The 22,453-nt window shown below is 43.0% G+C and overlaps 1 protein-coding gene across 3 annotated transcripts in view; it reads right to left on the bottom strand.

Annotated features, from left to right (window-relative positions):
- Snx10 (sorting nexin 10) overlaps positions 1-20,159 on the bottom strand; it is a 62,430-nt gene extending 42,271 nt beyond the window's left edge. Inside the window, exons 1-2 of one of the 3 annotated variants that reach the window (XM_076863551.2) lie at positions 20,062-20,159; positions 17,021-17,103 (exon numbers count right to left, since the gene is read on the bottom strand). The gene's annotated coding sequence lies outside the window, so the exon portion shown is untranslated. Of the gene's footprint in view, positions 1-222; positions 382-17,020; positions 17,104-20,061 lie in introns of those variants that run through there. The other 2 variants (XM_076863558.2, XM_076863541.2) reach the window with 2 other exon arrangements.
- Positions 20,160-22,453: the final 2,294 nt, after the last annotated feature.

The raw sequence follows: 22,453 nt of genomic DNA, 5'->3' as shown, positions 1-22,453 counted from the left end.
TATTTTGTGATTTAAAAAAAAGTTACAAAGACATTGTTGACACAAGTAACAACATTTTAATATGAACCTGGAAAAGTATGAAGTTGAATTTCCTGGCTATGATAATGGCACTAAGATTATCTATAAGACTGCTTTTGTTTCAAGATTTGACTCCTCCTTACAAATGTTCTCGTGGTCGTATCTACAGGTCCTTCTGTGCACTGAAACGTACAAATTACTTACTGTTCATCAGCCCAGTTCGTACAATTTTGTTTGCTTTTCTAATCCATTCTGCTTGCTTCTTTCTGTTTTATTCTTCCTGCTCTTTAAATCTATAATTCTGTTCCTCTCATATCTTTTTTTTTTTTTTAAATACTTGAGGCAAAATCACAGGCAGTTCACAGGCTATGTTTTTTACACTCAACTCTGAAAGTGAAAGCAACTGGAAATAAAGGAAACAAAAATAGTTGTTAAATCTCAGCATTTCACAACAAGTCTGCATCACAGGGAAAAACCCCAGGGTTTTATAGCAATATGGGGTTTTTGATGGGGAGGGACACCAGGGATTAAACTCAGGAGCACTCAACCACTAAGCCACATCCCTTGGTACATTCTTTTTTTTTTTTTTTTTTTTTTTTAATTATTTATTTATTTATTTATTTATTTATTTAGCTATTGGTGGACACAATATCTTTGTTTGTATGTGGTACTGAGGATCGAACCCGAGCCACACGCATGACAGGCAAGCGTGCTACCACTTGAACCACATCCCCAGCCCCCTTGGTACATTCTTGCCTTGCATTTTATTTAGAGACAGGGTCTCACTGAGTTGCTGAGGCTGGCTTTGAATTTATGATCCTCCTGTCTCATCCTCCTGAGCCGCTGGGATTACAGGCATGTGCCACCTGTAAGCAATATGTTTTAAGCAAGTCATATAGAACCATCACATAGTATCATAATATAAAATACTGACCCAGTAGAAGCACTAAGTCCTTTCTAAGAATGGACTAGCCTCTGAAAACACAGGCCCATAAACAAGATGTTGCAGTCTAGTTCAACAAAAAAGAAATGATTTTTTTAAAAAGAAAATTATATTTACTACCTGCCCTTCAAGTTCTTGAGGTTTCAGGATCTGCCTATCAGTCCAATGACCAGGCTTGGTTTCATAATTTTTATTTTTTATTTTTTATGCCACATAGGAACAGTGAGCCTTAAGAGGAAGGGGAAGGAGAAGACAAGCAGGAGGCAGGGTTTTGTTATATGAATGTTTAGGCAAACAGCCACACTGGTTTCAAATTTATGTAACTCCTAAATGATCTACCCCTTTACAGTCTTTATAGGCACATAATTTCTCTGACTATTCTTTTATATCGAGAGCACTCCAGATATTGTAGGTTCTCCTGTGAGGGCAAAACAAACATAAAAAGCCCAGGTAAGAAAATGCTCTGCCAAAAAAAGGTGTTTCAGGCAAAGTGAGATGACAGCCTTGGGGACAAAAGACCAGTTTACTGGTTCTAACAAGATCAAGTAAATGTTGTATCTATAGCTAAGAACCTGTGTTATACACTGAATAGTTTTAAGACACTGAATAGTCTGTTAGGGTAGATCTCATGTTCTCACCACAATAAAATAAATTAAAAAAAAATAAAAGAAAAGAAAGAAAAGGTTAGCTATTATCTGCTGAGTGGTTTTCTAGTGTGCCCTCAGGGACAGCTGGGAGTGAGAAATGCCAGTACCCTTAAAATGCAGCAACACAGACACCACCCATGCCCCCCCTACACACACACACACACACACACACACACACACACACAGCTGCTTCCTCCTTTGCCAGCTAACTTCTACATCCTAATTCCTCTGTGTGCTTCATGTGGTTTTTGTTTGTTTTTTAACATCCCACTCTGTCCTTGCCTAGGAGACACAGCATGGTATACAATCATGGGTAAAATCCTCAAGATCATACTCTCCAAGAACCTGAAAATCCTAGTAACTCATGTGCCTCAAACCAGCTCTACATGCCAAGCAAGAGGCCAGAGACCCCAAATGGCCACCACACAGACCCAAGCTCACCCCAGGGGGCGCCCAGCCACCAGGGACCTGCCAACAGCCCAGGCTGAAGTTTCTGCTTCTCTCCCTGTGGGGACAAGTAACAAAGAATGACCAACTCCAGAGCCCCACTGGTGTTCTCCCTCTAGGCAAACTGTGGAGTGTGGCCTAGAGACTTTCAAGAGGCTGGCCTCAAGGGGCTCAAGGATGGCCAAGGGGGTGAGGTGGTCTAACTGTGCTGTGGGGGGGCAGCGCAGCCTGTGGGTGGGGAGCATCTGCAATGCATTGTGGGGGTCTGGCACTCATAATGCACCAGATGGCGGCCTCTGAATCCATGCACACCTGGGGCGTGGGTCAGGGAGCCCAGAGACAGGGAAAGGGAGTGACTTCTGCTCTTTTGTTAAGGTTGGCTGCTCAGGGTGGCGGGAGAGCATAAGGGGAATGGAAAGAAGATGCGAGAATCACAGTTCAGAAGTTCAACCCACCTCCCCTCTTCTGGAAAGCTGAGCACCCCCCTACTGTACCAGCCTCCTGCTCAGTCTCCTAGGGCACTCAGTGGACACTCCAAGGCCACCTCCCAAGGCCACCATCATCTGCTGCACGCTCCTCAACGGGCTTACTTTCTGCTTTTCTCCTGAGGGCTCTGGGCTCCGACCACACCAGTGAGACCCCTCTTCCTCTCCTGGCCAGTGGACACTCCACTCTCTCTCGCTGGCAACCCCTGCCTCATGTGGCTGAGGCAAAATATCAACAGCAAACAGAGCCCTTTGGGATGGCCAGGATCCCTGCAAACACGTCTCATGTGAACTCATTAACTCCACACGACCACCTTCAAAGGGACACTGTAGGTGTTCCCACCTGAACAATGAGGCACAGAGAGATGATGTGACTTTCTCAAGGTCCCACTGCTAGTACGAGGTAAAGCCAAGGTTTAAATCCATTGTAAGCAATAGAGTCTCTGCTCCCCACCCACAGGCTGTGCTGCCCCCCACAGCACAGTTCAGACCACCTCATCCCCTTGGCCATCCCTGAGTCCCTTGAGGCCAGCTTCTTGCAAGTCTCTAGGCCACACTCCTCATTCACCTCACATGAGGACAATCCTCAGCTTCTCTCCCCACCTAGATTAGAAGGCCCATAAGAGCGAGGCTTCATTTCCATATCATCTCTGTATTCATTTTCTATTGCCGCTGTGATAAATTGTCACCAACTTGATGGCTTGTAAAAACATCCTTTTTTTTGGTGGGGGGGGGGGGGGTACCAGAGATTGAACCCACAGGCACTTTAACCATTGAGCCACATCTCAGGCATTTTTATGTTTTGAGACAGAGTCTCAGTAAGTTGCTGAGGCTGGCTTTGAACTCACAATCTTCCTGCCTCAGCCTTCTGAGTTGCTGGGATTACAGGCATGCACCACTGTGCCCAGTTTACAACATTCATTTTTCTTTTTTTGGTGGTGATGGGGGTGTGCCAGGGATTGAACTCAGGGGCACTCAACCACTGAGCCACATCTCCAGCCTTATTTTGTATTTTATTTAGAGACAGGGTCCTCATTAGCTCCTCATTTTTGGTGAGGCTGGCTTTGAACTCACGATCCTTCAGCCTCAGCCTCCCAAGCTGCTGGGATTACAGGCATGCACCACCCTAAGTGGCTACAACATGCATTTCTTAAGGTCAGAAGTTCAACATGGGTCTCTGCAGGCTACAACCAAGGCATCAGCAAGGGTGTTTTCCTTCTGGCCACAATCTGTTTCCCTGCTTCTAGGGATGCTCACTTTCCTTGACTTATGGCCCCTTCCTCCATCTTCAAAGCCAGCAACTGATCATCTCTATGACCCTTCCATGTCTCCATCTGACCACAACCAGGAAGGTTCTCTTTTAAGGACTCATGGGATTAGACTGGACCCACCTGGATAACCCAGGATAATCACCCCATCTCAAGGTCCTTAATATGGTCACTCCTTACAAAGTCCCTTTTGCCATGTAATGAAATCTATTCCCAGGTTCCAGGTACTAAGATGTGGACAACTTGGAGCCATTATTCTACTACCACCAACTTTGCATATAGACCAATGGAGCCTCCCCCTGACAAATACGGGATTGATCTCCGTCACACTCCAGCTGAACGAGCTCCTGGATGCCGGAGTTACGGTCCTTTCATGACCCCTCTATGTGCTGTGCATTAGACTTGTGGCCCCCAAATGACAAAGAGCTCTTTAAATACCCCTTTTAACACCCCCCAATAATGAGAGCACATGATGGTCATATAGATTTTTGACAGTCTGGGGATGGAACACAATGCTAACAAATCAGGGGTTTGATCCCACTTCAAAAACTGTTTTCCTTTTTGCTTTTTAAAACAAACAACTTGTTTCAAAATATAAAAAATATCACAGTATTAAATAAAAATTCTCCCTCTCTCCTTGCCTCCTAAGCATTTTTATATCCTTCTAGAGGTATTTTATGCATCTGCAAGTAAATGGTAGCACTACATACATCATTCCTGTTCCCCCTCTCCTTTTTACTTAACAATATAGACTGCTCTACATCTTACTTTTTGCACCTGCATACTATTCCACTGTGCAGATGTACCATAACTGATTTCACCAGCCCCCATCCATCACTCTTATGCTAAATCGACAGTGCTCCATGAATACTTGTGAGTACATCTGAGGGATATTTTTTTTCAGTAAGTGGAATTTCTGGGTTCAGTAAGATCATGTGAATTATTAACTATGACAGATATTGGCAAGGTACGAATAGTTGAATGAATTTTTTTCCCATATCTTTCCTAACATGATCAGTTTTCAAAAACTTTTTTGGGGGCTGGGTTTGGGGCTCAGTGGCAGAGCACTTGCCTAGGCACTGGCTTTGATCCTTGGCACCACATCAAAAATAAATTTTAAAAAATAAAGGCATGCTGTCCATCTACAATTACAAAAAGAAAAGGAAAAAAAAAAACTTTTTTACCCTTGCCCATCCCAGACAGATGAAATATGGTCGAGTGAAATTTAACTGGTATTCTTTTTCAATTATGCATGAGATCAAGCACTTTTCATATGTTAAGGGAGCCACTGATTTATTTCATATGAATTATTTTTTCATACCCTTGACCATTTTCTTATAGTTTTTATTTGATTTGTAGGAGTTCTTTTGTGCTAGGGAGATTAATACTCAGTCCATAAAACAGTTGCAAATATATTTTTCTGGTTTGTTTTAGGTAACGAATTTTATCCTTCTTTTCTTTATGGCATCTAGGTTTTGCACCGTGTGTAGAAGCATCACTCCTACTCCAAAATTATGAAAATTATTCTCCTTTGACTCTTCTAGAGAGACTACTCATCCATATACAGTGAAAAGTTCTGTTCTATGGTCATGAATTACACTCTGGCCATAATGTGCTATTGGCCATAATATATGGAAACTAAATTTAATTTTCTTAGTAGCTTTCATTTTGTGAAGCTCTGCAGTTATAAATCACCATCCCATGACAGCTGGCGAGACAGGGCAGCACAAGACTTATTTGTCCTGTTTTACCAGAGAGGTTAAAGTCCTGCCCAAAGCCACACAGTGTCATGAATACTCAAACTCAGAACTTGTAATGTCAGAAGCTATTCTCTACCTCCCCCTCACCAACACACTCCGCCTCTCTTATCAAAAACATCCATATGCATTCAAACCTTGAGGTCATCTCTGAAGCCATTTCCAAATAATTTCAAAGAAGGTGAATCATAACTTTTCTAATCAAAACCAGCATTTATTTAAGTGGGCCACATGGTGATCCAAATAAAGTGACTCATCCTCAAACGTCTGAGCCAGTGTCCCCCTCAATGGACAGAAGTCCATGTGCCTATATCATCTGCCAAGTAAGGAATTTAAATGTTCCCGGATCCCCAAGGACTCAAGAGTGGATAGTAAGGAGCAGAGCTTCTCGGTGGGGGGAGTAAAGGAAGCGAGGGACATCTGAATCACGGGAGGCTCTTTTCAGATCGCGTGTACCCCAATACCCCCTCACGGCACAGTCCCAACCAGAAGTGCACCACAGACCCCTCCAGTGTGTAAATAATGCAAAACATTTGAAAATCACCGTTCCAGAGCACAGGTCTGCATCTGGACAACCCCTGATGCCACACCCCTTCTATCCTCCAACCAACCCCTTAACTCTCCTGTACTCCCTGGTGTCCATTTACAACCAGATCAGTCCGGGTTTCTCTGCCTCGGGCCCTTTGTCCCTCCACCCAATCCACCATGGTGGCCCTTTCCCATCTGCAGGCTCCTCATCCACACCTCCTCATTCAGGACTTTCCTGACCCCTCATTAAAGTAGACTCTTCCAGTAATGCTCCAGCTTCTTATTTTTACATTTGATTTCATCACAGTTGGTATTATTTTATCTACTAATCGGTTTTCTTGTTTATTATCTGTCATCTTTAAAAAGTCCCCTGAGGGCAAGGACCTTGTCCAAATCATTCATGCTATAACCCTAGCATAGTGCCTGGCATACAGTCAGTGCTCAATAGGTATTGAATAAATTAAATTGGATTGAATGAGTTCCAGCTCTTTCCCCATCTCAGCATCACCATCAAGGTTCTGAGCAGCCCAGCAGCCTGGGATGGGCAGGTGGATATGAGGATCATTCACCTGGCCTCTCCTCCTCGCCCACCTCCCCTCGCTCATGATTAATCCTTCCTCTTAGGAGAAAAGAAAGTGCTTAGAACAGCCCAGAGTGGAATGGGGGGGGGGTGGGGGGGAGGACACGACATGTTTTACTCAGCTATTTCCTATCTTTTCTCTTGACCTCACTCCACTGAACTGTGGAGGATGAGTTGGGGAATAATGTTAAAATTTTGCTTTTAGAAACCAAAACTAGGAAATAGGAAAGACAGAATGAATCAGACATAACTTTCCTGTGTTCATATATGAATTCATGACCAGTGTAACTCCACATCATGTACAACCATAAGAGTGGGAAGTTATACTTCATGTATGTATGCATACACTCTGTCATGTATATGTAAAAAGAACAAAGTGCACAGTGGTGCATCCCTATAATTCCAGCAACTCTGGCTGCAGCAGGAAGTTTGCAAGTTCAAGATGAAGTTTGCAAGTTCAAGGCAACTTAGCAAGGCCTTGTCTCAAAATGAAAAGGGCTGGGGGTGTAGCTCAGCAGTGGAGCGCCTGCTAAGCATGCATAAGTCTCTGGGTTCCATCCCCAGCAACAGAAATAACTAAGTAATAATACAATAAATATACCAATCAAACAAAAAATAACTGGTTGTTTACTATGTTCCACTGTATGAAATCTCTGACATGAATTATCCTCTCTATCGTGACAGCCCCATGAAACAGGTATCACAATTACCCCAATTTTATAACCAAGAAAATGGTAACCAGTCCTGCAGCTCTAAGTGAAGAAGCCAGGATTCGAGCCCCAGCGGACGGACTCAGAAGATCCCTCACTCCCACTACATGGGACCCCCCACAACTAACAGGGCGCCCACTTCCTCCTTAGTAATAAATATTCAAAAGATAGCCATGAGTAGAGAATACCAACTTTTAAAACTAAGTTATTAAAAGCTCTAATGTTTTAGGGATGTGGGGGCAGGACCAGAGTTCTGGGAGAAGCTAACAGCCAGACATCAGAAAATGACATTCTCTTCTTTGGAAAGGAGATAACACAAGACAGACCTGTTTAGGGTCATTAGCTGTACAGGGCCCCTTAAAGATAACCAAAGACAATGACAACTCAATCCAATATGCTAAGAGTCTATTGTGTGATAATTCTAGGTTTGGTTCTAGTGAGGGATTTTTTTTTTAAAATGACTAAATAACCCTCCCTAAATTCTAAGACCTAAAGATGCCAAGACACAGATATGAATCGGGTCACTTGTATTGCAAAGCTCACTGTATGTGCTGAAAGAAACATCACCTGCTGATTGGGCTCCAGAATGATGGAGAATGGAGGGGAAGCAGAACTCGACTTTGCTACTGACATTGGGACAAGCACAGAAAACAGGACCAGCGTGGGGTGGTTAGGACACACTAATGACCTTGTGTACTAATTTCTATATCAAAATACACTCTACTGTCATGTATATCTAAAAAAGAATAAAATTAAAAAAAAAAAAAAAAAGCAGCAGCAGCACTAATGGGGCTGGGCATGGTGGTGCACACCTGTAATCCCAGTGGCTTGGGAAGCTGAGGGAGGAGAATTGGGAGTTCAAAGCCAGCCTCAGCAAAAGCGAGGTGCTAAGAAACTCAGTGAGACCCTGTCTCTAAATAAAATACAAAATAGGCCTGGGGATGTGGCTCAGTGGTTGAGTGACCCTAAATTCAATCTCCAGTGCCCCTCCCCAAAAAAGAAACACTAATGATTTGTGGGGAAAATAGGAGCTCAGCCCCCAGGAGTAGAGGGCCTGTATCAGCAGGATATTGCAATATAGGTGTAGAAGGGCTATAGTGGGCATTTTGGCATGGGGGAGTCCTTGGATGAGGACAGAGGAATATGGACTTCTATCCTGTTAGAAGGCAGGGACAGAGTACAATCATGCCTCTTATAAACTTGGCTCCACGACTGTCCCCCTGAGGATGCCAAATCTAAGGATATTCAAGTCCCTGACATAAAAGGCAAGTATTTTGCATGTAACCCATGCACACACCCCCATATACTTTAAATCATCTCTAGATCACTTATAATACCTAATACAATGTTTACACATCAATTCATTCACATGGATACAGTGTAGTATTCAGTGCATGGCAAATTCAAGTTTTTCCTTCTTGGAATTTTCTGGAATTATTTTTTTCCCAGTCATGATTAGTTGAATACATGGATGTGGAACGTCAGATAGGGAGGGCCAACTACAAATGAAAGCCATGAAAGCCTGACACAATGGCAGTGATTCATCTGGGGACAGGTGGAGGAAGAATTGATAAGGAAAGAAATTACAGGCCACGTGCTTCAACCGGGGGCTGCTGGAACACACCCGCCAGGGGAAGAGCCACGGAGAAGTACCTGAAAACAATAAGGAAGCAAAGCACAGGGGATTTTTACAGGACAGCGAAACTACTTTGCATGATCCTATTCTGGTGGCTACATGTCTACAATGACACATTTATTTTATACGTTTGTCAAAATCCACAGAACATCATACCAAGAATGAACCCAACCATAAACTCTGATCTATGGGTGATAAGGACAGGTTAATATAGGTTCACTGATCATAACAAATGCACCTCTTTGTGGGGAGGCTACACATATTAGGAGGGCACGAGGTGTACCAGTCTCTGTACTTTCTGCTCAATTTTGCAGTGAACCTAAAACTGTTCTAAAAAAAATAAACAATTAAGATAAACAAATGATAAGAAAAGCTTGGACAAAGGGTATGATAGAGAAAAAAGAGTCAGGAGTGACTCAGAGATCAGGTGATTGGAAGAAGAATGGAGTCACCAGGAGGATGAGGAAGTTGGAAAGGAGACCTGTTTTCAGAAGTAAGAAAGATTAATCTGACTGGAAACATGGTAGATGAATATAGGACATTCGTGCAATCCTGTTTGGGGCAAAAACAAGAAAAGGGTATAGGTACAGAGATTAGGAGTAAATTCAACATTCAACGTTCTACTTTTTTTTTTTTTTTTTTAGCTGTACATGGACACAGTACTTTTATTTTATTTATTTATTTTTATGTGGTGCTGAGGATTGAACCCAGTGCTTCATACATGCAAGGCAAGAACACTACCACTGAGCCACAACCCCAGCCCAAATGTTCTGCTTTTAAACTGAGAAAAGTCTTTAAAAAAAAAAAAGAAAGAAACTTAACAACATCCAGGAAATCACCAGCTTTACCCAATATGTCCCCTCTGTAGTGAAGCCCTGCTGCTAGAGAGGGGTTTCAGTTACTTGTACAAATGGGAACAACCAGGAACTATGTGTGATCTACCCGTCAAGTCTGAATCTACCTAAAGGATCACAATCCAAATCTGGAGAACTGGCAAGTAATTTGAGAGGCAAGCAAGAAGAGTTCACTTGGGAACAAGGAGTGTGCCCCCAAATTAAGCAGGGGGATATGATGGGAGGCAGTATAGTTCCTCAATACCAAACCTCCTGGCTGTGCATTCACATCCTGCCCTCTGCCAAGGGAAACTTCCATCTCTCTGTGTTTCAGTTTCCTCATCTACAAAAAGAAGATGACCGCCAGCTTCGTGGGTCTGCTGTGAAGGCCAAATGAGCAAACATGGAGGCATGTGCCTGACATTCACCATGCCAGCTACCATCAGGGTTCATTTTCATTTTGAGGGGTACTGGGGATTAAACTCAGGAGCACTGAGCCACATCCCCAGCCATATTTTGTATTTTATTTAGAGACAGGTTGCTTAGCACCTTGCTTTTACTGAGGCTGGTTTTGACCTTGAGATAGATCCTCCTGCCTCAGCCTCCTAAGCCACATTTTCTATCTTAGGTTTGCTACTATCAGGGTTCATTTTTTATCTTAGATTTTTCCAAGCCCCCCTGAGATGAAAAACTGCTGAGGTGCCTTCCTCTTCACCACAGAATATTTCTTCCTTAGAAACAACAATTCTATTCAACTATCTTCTTTGTCAGATAGGAATCTAATACTCAGGGTGCAGAATGTTTTAAATCTACATGCTTTGAAACACAATCACACATGTGAACCACACACCGTGGCCACTCCCTGCAAGTCAAATCATTTACTCATGAACATTCAATATCTGGACAAGTTGAAGAAGCCTAAGACACAGAGAAGTAAGTCCTTCTAAAAGTGGGTGAAATGCCAACGTTATGATTAGCTCTATTTGCCATAGGTACTGCAATCCAAGGGCACTTGACATGTGTCTAGACAGCCTAGCCAAGTTCTCAAAACAGAGGTCACAGTTTTGCAAGGTTTCTCAAACAGGGAAATAGGCTGACTAGAAAGTCAGTATCTGGTGGGCACCTCATTGGAAATCATTACCCTGATTTCCCAACGCAGGAACTTTGTGTGTTTGGGCACAATGACCTCAGTTTCTCTGGGTCTGATTACCAGGAGGCAAGCAGATGAAAAGACTCCAGGTGGTTTGCTGAGACCCAAGAGCTATGGTGACAAAGCCCCCAATCCAGACAGTGACCTCTTACCTTCAGTTATAGCAGGTACAGCCTGCCCACTCCCGCCAACCTCTTCCAAATGCCATTCTGCCTAAGAGCTGCTCATTCAAGAAGAAATCAGAAGATAATTATAATGCAACAGAAAACTCTTTTGAGTGTGTCCTATTTGCAACTTCAAGGAGTATTGGTTCCCTACATACAAAGCCCTCTGTTCTGTCCTGTACTTTGACCCACTGGATTTCCATTCATAAGAGGAACTGGGCAGTATTTATAGTTTTAGAGGGAAAAGACCCTAGAGCTCAGGAGAGAGGGAGACACAGCAGTTTCTCCATGAACCCAGTGAAGTCTACGGACCTAACAAAACCCACAATGAGAGTGGATTTCTCCATCCAAGAGGGAAGGGGCTGTTTGTGCTTAGATAGGTAAAAGAGAAAAAGCCCAAGAGCCCTCCCCACCCACATTCCAAGGAATTCGAAGAACACCTGAACAAAGCCTTGGATTTTCCTAAACCTGGGGCCTAACTCTCTAAAGAACAGGAGTCCAGCTAATTGGGTCTTTCTTTTTCAAAAGCAATTAAACAATCTGCTTTTACTATTTAACATCCAAACACCACAGGAATGCATTGAAAAGCAGCCACCCTCATTTGGATTCATCTCAGACCTCTTACAAAATATCTAAGTTCTTCCAGGAAGAGGTGATAAACTGGGATTTGAAACTGGCATAGTGATAATTCTGGTATGTCTCCCTTGACACACCTCCACTTCTTTTGAGATCAGTCCCCAGATTGTGGAGCTTGTGCAGTAGGATCCCATCCCGACACACCCCCATTTGCTCACACTCCTGGCCCTGCCACCAGGCTACAAAGCTGGGAGCAACTCGGGGGAGCAACTTGTTCCAATTTATGTTCTTCAAAAGATTACTCCGGGGCTGGGGTTGTGGCTCAGTGGCAGAGTGCTTGCCTCGCACATGTGAGGCACTGGGTTCAATCCTCAGCACCACATAAAAATAAATAAACAAAGTAAAGATACTATGCCCATGTATAACTAAAAAAAAAATTTTAAAAAAAAGATTATTCAGGACCAGGTACGATGGCACATGCCTGTAATCCCAGCAGCTCTGGAGGATGAGGCAGGAGGATGGTGAGTTCAAAGCCAGCCTCAGCAACTTAGCAAGGCCCTAAGCAGCTTACTGAGACCCTGTCTCTAAATAAAATACAAAAAAGGGCTTGGATGTGGTTCAGTAGTTAAGTGCCCCTGGGTTCTATCTCCAGTACAAAAAAAAAAAAAAAAAAAAAAAAAGATTACTTGGCTGTCTTCGGATTAGAAGGAAACGAGATTTACCAGAAGTTGATGTCAATGTACATGAGAGCTACTACCTGAGACAAAGGGGAAGAAAGCAGAAATAGGATCAGAGAGAGCAATCAAGACCCTGAGAAGGCTCAGGTGTAGGGAGAAGATGAGAGGTAGTGGATGGCACAGGGACTGTTCAGACGGGGATGGTACAGGAGTCTGCTGGGGGCGAGTAGGAACAGAGTCAAGATGACCAAGATGCTGAAGGAGCTCAAAGTCATGAGCTCACATCTGCACTGTCCCCCTCCATGTTCACACAGCTCATTTTATATTCTTCACTCTGTGTTCTTTTTCTCAGAGGACTCCAAGCTGTCAAGTTTTAGGCTTCACAAAACTGGAGAGAGGAAGATCACCGTGTTGGGCAAGTTCATCTGAGATGACTTGAGATATATTCAGGGAGCCACGGTCAAATTCATTGTTAAATATCTAAACATGGAGGTCTCAAGAGAAAGCCAGACATCTGCTCTTTAGAAAGTTGATGATCTATCAATGATTTAAAGTCATGGAAATGAATAAAACCAGTTTATCCAGTATTTGTCACACCCTTAGATCACCCAGAATGAGATAAAGATTCCCAGGTCTCATCCTGGACCTACTGGATTAGAACACTGAGTCCCAAAACTGGCTTTAACAAGTGTCCCAGATCATTCTTATATTCAAAAATCACAGATATGCTGGGCATGGTGGCACAGGACTATAATCCCAGTAACGTGGAAGGCTGAGGCAGGGGGATTCCAAGTTTGAGACCAGCTTTAGCAACTCAGTGAGACCCTGTCTCAAAATAAAGTATGGACTGGGGATACGTCAGAGGTAGAATGCTCCTGGGTTTGATCCCAAGTGCCAAGAAAAGGAAGAAAGAAGACCACAAAGAAAGTAAAGAAAAGGAAGAGAACCCAAAAGAGGCCTTAAGGAGCTGCCAACTGGAGGGATCTGGGGCAAGCAGAGGAACAGGTGAGGAAATGGAGCAGAAGTGAGCAGAGAAATAGAAGAGAGCTGAGGAAGGAGCTCAGAGTCACGTAGGCAAACACTTAAAAAAAAAAAAAAGAAAGAAAGAAAGAAAGAAAGAAAGAAGGGCTGGGGTTGTGGCTCAGAGGTGGAGCACTTGCCTAGCATATGTGAGGCACTGGGTTCAATCCTTAGTACCACGTATAAATAAATAAAATAAAGATCCATTGATGACTAAAAACTATTTTAAATAAATAAAATGCATTGTGTTCATCTACAATTAAAATATTACCCCAAAAAAAGCGCATGAGAGGAAGGCAAGCACTTGAGTGGAAAATCCCAGGTTGGCCACACTGAGGCACTTACAAGTAGAGAAATCCCAGGGACAGGCACAGGGAGCGGCAGTTAAGGGCACTGCAGCCCTTGGGAAGCGTGATAAAAGGTAACTGCGGTGTCTGACTTTTCAGGTCCAAACAGTTGCCTTTGAGCCTTACAATAAGCCACCAACTTGCTGGCACTAACTTTAGGGGATCCCTCTTCCTCATAACCATATAAGCAGCAATAGCTAAAGCACAAAGGGAAGAAATTGACAAGTACCGTAAATCTTATTATTACTGCAAATTCTTATAGGATCTGCCACCACAAGATGCGTTTCACTCGCAGCAGTTGATCTTAGCTGAGAATCCAAATCAGTGTTATCTTCACCTCTCTTCCCTCTCTCACTCACCCCCATCCCCCTAACCAACACCTTCTCTCTCTTGTTTCCAAGATCATCAGAAATAATTTCGTCCTTGAGATGGCAAAATTGGGCTCAGGGGACTAAGCACAGCCTTTCTATATGTGCAGCAAAAAGGGTCACAGGAACTAGAAGCAGGGAGGGGCAGAAATCATGGTGCACCCTGGGAATGAAGCAGTGCTGGTGAAAAAAATAAAGGCTAAGGGTAACCAACACCAAGGTCAGTAAGACCACACAAAGGCTGTACTTAGCATGGCTGGGTCAGGCTGGATTGTAGGATGCTTGAGACCAAGTACAAGGATGTGAAAGAGGAGGCCAGCCACAGGTAGACCACATGGAAAACACCGTACTAAGGCACAGTTCCTCTTAGGGCTCCTGTTGTCCCTGTTGGGGTCAGGCTGGGTGGGGTCTGTCTCCTGAGTGTAAAGGAGGGGCTCTCAAGGTCATGTCAGGGCAAGCACCCCATACCAATGACTACTGTCTAATGACCGCTGTCTAAGGGTCTCGACACTTGAGGCTTGAGTTGTGTCTGTCCACATTTTCTCTGATACTAAGGGAATCCGGCCAAATGCCACAGGGTTCTGAGCAAAATCAGGCACAAAGAGGCACAAAGAAGGAAAATGCACATTTGAGATGGAAAAAAAATGGGAAAGGAGGTTAGAAAAAGGGGGATGGAAATAACCTGGCACCAGTGATCTCAAAGTTAAAATGCTCTGAAGTTTTATATTTACCTCATGGTTTTTGTAAATAAACCAAGACAAAGGTCTGCTTGTCCACAATGTCAGTGAAAAAAAATTAAAACCCAGCCCCCAAATTACAGCCTTTGAAGATCTCCATGGAATCTGAGTCCCCAGACTGAATAATATACTTAGTATGGCTTTTAAATTTTTCCCTTAAATTGGACATGGTGGCACACACCTGTAATCCCAGCAACTTGGAAGTCTGAGGAAGGAAGATCACAAGTTTGAGGTCAGCCTCAGAAATTTAGCAAGGCCCTAAGCAACTTAACAGGACCTTGTTTCAAAAATCAAAAGGGCTGGGGATGTAGCTCAGCAATAAAGTACCCCTTGGTTCAATTCCCAGTACAAAAATAAATAAATAAAAATCCCCTAAGGTGGATACAGTGGTGCACACCTGTAATTCTATTGACAGAAGTCTGAAGCAGGAGAATTCCAAATTTGAAGCTAGCCTCGGCAACATATTAAGACCCTGTCTCAAAATAAAATATATAAAGGGCTGGGAATTTAGCTCAGTGGTAGAGTACCCCTGGGTACAATCCCCAGTACCAAAAAAAAAAAAAAAAGTTCCCTTAATAGTGGTATCAGAGAGACAGCCATCTTGGCTCCAAAAGCAAACACAATGGTGGAAATTTTAAAATTGAGGGCTGGAAAAAAAAAAAAAAAAACGGTTATGTAAATAACTATGGGTTCAATTTCTAACTCCTCTACCTGTTCAAGTTATAAAATCTCTCTGAACCATAGAAAATGACTACAATTCCTATTTCACAGGACTAAATGAGATAACGTAAATCAATGCCCAGGGCAGTGTGTGGTACATGGTGAGTACTGAATAGGTGTCCCCATCTCTTTCCTAAAACATGGCATCATGACAAACAAACAAAATGTTCCTGGAAGCAAGTCAGAAAGCTCTATGCTGCTCCTTGTCTCTGGCCTTTGGTGCCCTCTTTTATTTCCCTCACCCCCTTTTCTGTTCTTCCATCTCCAGAAAACCAGTGCTTCCTAATAGAGGGTACCTTGGTAGCCATTAGGGATTTATTTGGAAATTTCCAGCCTGAATCAGAAAAGTGCTCAAGGCTTTCCTTTCTTATTTTCCCCCCAGTACTGGGGATTCACCCAGGAGCAATCTACCACTGAATTATATCCCCAGACCTTTTTATGTTTGCTCGTTTTGAGACAGGTTTTCACTCAGTTGCCCAGACTGTCCTCAAACTTGCAATCCTCTGGCCTCAGCCTCCCCAAACGGTAAGATTACAGGCATGTGCCCACTGTACCTGACTCCCTTCTTATTTTCCTAAGGATCCAGACTTCCTGGGAGGGGGGAAAAATAAAGAATCAAGACCATCTACATATGTAGTTCAATATAAGTTCCACTGTTAACTGCCAGATTTCAGGAATGCAAGAGAATATAGACATCTCTAAGCTATACAAGAGCAGGAGATATGGACTGTTAATGCTAGACATTCATGGAGCGGGACAAAATTAGCTTTGCCTTATACCTGGGAAATAAAATTTAACTGAGTAACAAATGCTAATTGTTTTTAAGTACTTGAAGCCCACATAATCCAGGGTAAATGACCTTCTGCTTTAAGCAGTTTTCTTAACACATACAATTCCTGCCTTCAGGAGTGGGGGCTGGGACAAATCTTTGAAATTAGTAGAAAAGATAACTGGGAATATTCACCTAGAAATTCTGAGGATGGGTCCCTCACTCAAGTAGAGACCATCCCTCACCTTGATGGGGGTGCTTTAGGGAGAATATGAGATTAGAAGCCAGGAGAACTGAGTGTGAGTCCCATGTGCATCTCTAATTAGCTGCATAATTCAGATTAAGTTATTCTGCCGATCCACTAGACCTCAGTTGCCTCACTTATGAACTGAGATAAGTGGAACACAAGTCATTACTAACCTGTCTTTCCATAACAAGTGACCCTTTTAGGATCTGAAGTTATGGATCCTCTCCCCTAGAATAATACACTTTTGTATGTAAACATCAGATCATATAAAAAAAAATTTTTTTTTTGTACCAGGGATTGAACTCAGGGCACTTGACCACTAAGCCACATCCCCAGCCCTATTTTGTATTTTATTTAGAGACAGGGTCTCACTGAGTTGCTTAGCTGCCTTACCTTTGCTGAGACTGGCTTTGAACTTGCAATCCTGCTGTCTCAGCCTCCCCAGCCGCTGGGATTACATGCATGCGCCAACACACCTGGCCATATAAAAAATTTTTTAAAAGGAATCACACATTTGCAGGGTGGTGGTCACAGACTCCATAAAGCCTATCTCTGTATCCCCAGGGTCAAGATACCCAAGGCCTACCATTGGCTTTTAAAAACAAAATACAACAGCAACAACAACAAAAAAAAAGTATGTAATCACAAAGTCTTAATTAGAACGGAATCATCTATAGAACTAAGTGCATCTCCTCTGCAGAAACTGGGAGTGGGGAGTGGTTACTTAGGGAAAATAAATGGAAGTGCCAATAAGAGTTGCCCTTGCCTTGGGAAGCCCTTTACAGTCATTCACAGGGGAGTGGCTAAGAATACCAACTCTAGTGCTGGACTGTCTAGTTCAAAAGGAGGATCTACTAGTTATTTGATCTAGGGCTTTGTGCCTCAGTTTCTTCAACTGTAAAAATAAAGAGGGGAAGGATAAAACTAATAACTATCTCAAGACCACTTGATACAGGGCCTGGTACACACTGACCCCTAAATAATTATTATGTTTTATTAAATCTGGGGCATATTGGCTGGGTAGGGTTAAAATTGTGAGCTGGGAGTTTGGGGGAGTCATAAATACCTTGATTCTTTAGCTTCCTCAGATGTAAACCAAAGGCAATAACAGAATCTGCCTCATAAGTTTTTTGTGAGGCTTAATTAAACTGCCATATAAAAACTCTTTGGGGAGGTGCTGAGAATGGAACATGGTAAGCAAGTGCTCTACCACTGACTGAGCTACGTTCCTGGCCCATAAAAACTCTTCTTGCAATGCCTGGATTGTAATAATTACTCAATAAATAGCAGGTATTGTCATTAACTCTGGAAGGGGGAAGGATTATTATTACTTTTTGTTTGTTCATTTCAGAAGAAAAGTCAAAAAATGTTATGGCCACAACACCTCAGCTAGCAAGCAATTGTACCAAGATTTCAACTCAGCTGGATCTAAAACCAGAAGTTATAACCATTACCCTATACAACCAGGTGTTGGAACAGGATTTGGAGACATGCGTGTTCATTCATACCTACTAGAACTCTAGAAGATAAGAAAGACATTTGGCAAAAGCAGTCCAAAATTTGAAGAATTTCCCATGGAGTCAATGATGACCTTGACCAAAGTCCCCTCTTTTCCACTCTTAAACATGAAAGACCTTGTAGGCTGAACCCTGATCTCAACCAGTTCTTTGCTTTCACAAGTAGCTGTTTAACCACAGCCCGACACCAAAAAAAAAGAAAAAGAAACCATGACTTAACTAGCAAAATAAATCCTTAAAATGAAAGTAATGTAATGCTGGGTCTGTGGAAAGATCAAGAGTGCTCTAAAATCAAGTGGAAGTTTTTGTAGTAGAACACAAATGTTTCTCTTGAATTAACACTTTCATTTGGCAAACAATGAAGTTGTTTATTTCTATTTTTTGGATGCCAAACTAACTCCTCAATAGTAAAATAAGAGGAAGTAGGCAGCACAGCCCAAAGCAGTGGTGAGAGAAGCAACATGTCACAGGCAAGAGACTCATCACCACCACCAAGAGCCACCTCCTTGAAAGGCAGGGTCAGCCTGAGCTACTCTGTCAACACGGATTTCTTTAACTGCAAAGTGAAAACAAAATGGACTGGCAGAAGAAACAAGATGATCAGTTAAACAGAAGTCGTTGCTAATCATAATTTCACATTTCCATATATTTATATATTTCTAAGTATATTTTACTTTTCAATCTTTATTCAAGGCTGCCCTATCCATTAAAATAAATAAACCCTCCTTTAAAAATAAATAAAGGGGGTCTGGAGGGTGGAGCAGTAGAGCACTTGCTTAGCATGCTCAAAGGCCTAGGATCCATCCCCAGCACCACAATCAATCAAGGTCCACCTGTACACCTGCCTTAGGAATAAGCGGCACTGGAAGTGATGGCAGACACCTCAATCTCACCTCCATTCTCCCATTCAGAAGCCCTATCAGAGGTGGACCAATGGTTGGAAGAGTCCCATGTCACTGGGACCCCACACCCCACAGGAACTAGCCAGATCCCAGGAAAAAAAGCAGAGTGACTGCATTCCAAACCCTGGGCCCACTGCTCCCAAAACAGGGTGGGGCAGGCAGAACTCTGGAGTGGAAGTCTGAAGCCCACCAGGTTCTGGGTCTCCTTCTGCTCCCACTTGGCTGACCCTGCACTTTCCTCCTAGACCTTAGTTTCTCCTTCAGTACAATGATAGGTTTGATGGAGATCACGTGAAACCTCCCTCCTGCTCTCAATTTCTGATTCCATTATTCTTACATATAAATGTGCTTTGCAGAAATAAAAGCCCTTCCTTTCAAACAGGACATGTTGCTCTACATTCTGCGACCATCCCTCTCAATAATCCGTGTAATTTTAGAAAAGTATGATGCATCCAGAACTGAAAAACAGGCTGTTGCTTTCCTGTGTCACCAAAGCTGACAATGTGGATTTTCTCTCCGGCCTTTTCCATCAATCCCACAATCCCACGAAAAAAAAAAAAAAAAAAAAAATCTTGCCTACCCCTCCGGATTTCTAAACTCAACGCTACCTTTCCCTGCATTAAAAAAGAAAACAAAAATACCAACCCAAACCCTGCCAGGTGGAGGGTGCCACAGCACTAATCTGGAATCGGAGATTCCACCTCTGCCCCGCCCTCTCCCCGGGGTTCTTTTTGGGCATCAATCTTTAGTTCAACTCATCCCTCTATCTCCCCTAGTTTACAAGTCATCCATTTCTTCCTCCCCAGCACATCTCACATGGAAAAGAGGCAGCTCCCGGGATCCAACCCCAGGGGACTCAAACCTCCTCCCAGCCCGCGAGGAGTCGGCACCTGCGCGCAGCTGGAAGGGCCCCACGTCTTCCTGTGGGAAAGAAGGGGCGGTCGGCTAGTCCCCCTGCCGAGGTGCCCACTCCCGGAGCTGGGGAGGCCTCCGCGGCAGGTCTCCTGTCACTTACGGGCGGCTCCTCCCGGCAGGGCTGGGCAGGTCGCACCAGCCGGCGGGCCAGCGGCGGAGTTTGCTGACTCAAAGGCGCGCGGCGGCGGCGGCGAGCGCACACGAGCGCAGCCCCGCGCTCCCCGCGCACGTAGCGGCCCCGCTCCCGCGCTCAGCGCCTGTCGCCCGCGTGTGGCCGCAGGGCCTCCGGCTTCCGCCTCCCGGCGCCGCCAGCCCAGGTGCCGCTCTTGGTGCCCCGCCCTCCGGCCTGGTGGACACTAGAGCTGACTGCCCGCGAGGCTGGCGCGCAGGGTGCTGCGGCGCCTGGAGTTCTGTGTCATTTAGTCACCCCTTAGCAGTTTAAGTGACTGAATGACTAAAGGTCGCCTAATATTTCATTTTCAAGCTTGAATTTTTAGACACAGCAGCAGATTAACATTCGGTACTTGCTCCGGGAGCCCGCCTGCCCTATCCCAGAAATCGGGGGAAGAAAGAAATACCCCCATATTTTTTCCAGAAGCTTAAGCTGAAAATGTGTTATCGGCACTTTTGAAATCACCACTTGAAAGCCACCTCGGGCTAGCTAACCCGGTCTCCCTGGGTGCAGGGAGAACTGATTGAGTGGGGAGGGGATTGGATACATTTTTTTCAACTTCTCTTCATTTTCATAATAAAACGTTTGGGGATAAAACTATGAGACCCTCTAAAGGATCTGAATCGTTAAGGCATTTCCCAAATGGCACCTTGGGCTGTCACCTGTTTGCATGGAAAATCGCAATAATCACTTAAACTGCTAAGGAGTGACTAAATGACACAGAACAATAAAAGGAGCCTAATATTTCATTTTCAAGCTTGAATTTTACCATTTGACACAGCTGCAGATTATCATTCCGTACTTGCTGCTGATTAACATCCAGGGCCATTTGAGGTCTACCTGGAAAATGTACATGTCTGTATTCCACAACTACACCTCCTATGTTGTTCCATAGAACAACTTCTAAAAATAAGTTTTATCTTATCTTAGATCCTGAACTTGTATCTCTGAATCCTAAATCACTAATATATAATTTCATAAAATTGCACTTGAGTCATAATGTGTGCATCTAATGAATGTAACCATCATCACTTTTGAAGACCAAATTAAAGTGTATTTTTCAAATTCTTGTATCTTTGCTCCATAAACAAAAGCATTAACTGGGGGAACAAAATGCAGCATGCATGTAAGATTCTAAAAGATTCCAAGATCTTATTTTCTAATATTGTCAAGAACATGATTTTACAACTGTGAGCTGAGTAGCAAACAACCCTTGGAGAGTCTACAGGAGGCCATTTAAATATCTCTTAGAATTATGACCCTAACAGGAAGTTATGAAAAGAATTCAGAATAGAAAGAAGCTATAATGGCTGGCCTGATCCTGTAATCCTTGAGGCTCAGGAGTCTGAGGCAGGAGGATCTCAAGTACAAAGCCAGCCTCAGCAACTTCACAAGGCTGTAATACAGCAGCCTAGTGAGACCCTGTCTCTAAGTAAAAAAAAAAAAAAAATAATAATAATAATAATAATAATAATAATAATAATAATAAAAAGAAGCTGGAGATGTGGCTCAGAAAGAAATATTAGAAAAGAAAAGAAAGAAGCTACAATGGATTTTTTTTGAGCCAATCTGGTTTAAAAACTGTCATTTACAACCCGAATCCAGGGGTCTGATGTAAGTGACAGCCACCTTTTTTAGGTTATAAAATTTTTGTGATACCATCAGTGGGATTGTGAAAATCTGGACTCTGCTGTAGTTAAGAAACCCTGCCTGTTGATAAGATCACCATAAAATTCCTTTTAAGGTCTGGGGATGTGGTTCAGTGGTAGAGTATTTGTCTACCATGCATGAAATCTGGGATTTGAGCTCTAGCACTGGGAGAAAATTGCTTTTAAGAAAAAAACATCAAAATTTGCACCATGTGAGCATTTTAACCCTGGAAAGAATTGAGTATATAATATTTATGAAATTCAAGTCTATGATATTAATATTTTCTTCTAAGAAATCTAGGCACATTTAAATTCTATGTACATGTAATGTTTAAGAGAATTTACCTATTGGAATAACCATTTGTCTTGTACTTTGTTTAAGATGTGTAACTTGATTTTAAGGTAAAATATTACTATTAGCAAACAGTATGGAAGCACTCAACATAAATTAAAATTTGCAACATTTATAAATGTAATTTATCAGTTGAGTTACTTATAAATCAACTAAAGAGCCCAACAAGGAAAACCAATACATTCAATTCATAAATGAAAGTTTTTAAATGAAGGTAAAAATGTTTAGAGGTGATTAAGTTTGTTAATGGAATCAAACCCCTTCTTAAGTTGTGTTTTGGTTTGGATGTGAGAGGTCCCTGCAAAGCTCCTATGTTAAT

Source organism: Callospermophilus lateralis, chromosome 1 (genome assembly GCF_048772815.1).
Source record: "Callospermophilus lateralis isolate mCalLat2 chromosome 1, mCalLat2.hap1, whole genome shotgun sequence".
Classification (NCBI taxonomy): domain Eukaryota; kingdom Metazoa; phylum Chordata; class Mammalia; order Rodentia; family Sciuridae; genus Callospermophilus; species Callospermophilus lateralis.
The sequence above is the reverse complement of the archived record's forward strand: the minus strand, read 5'-3'. Positions and strand labels throughout refer to the sequence as shown.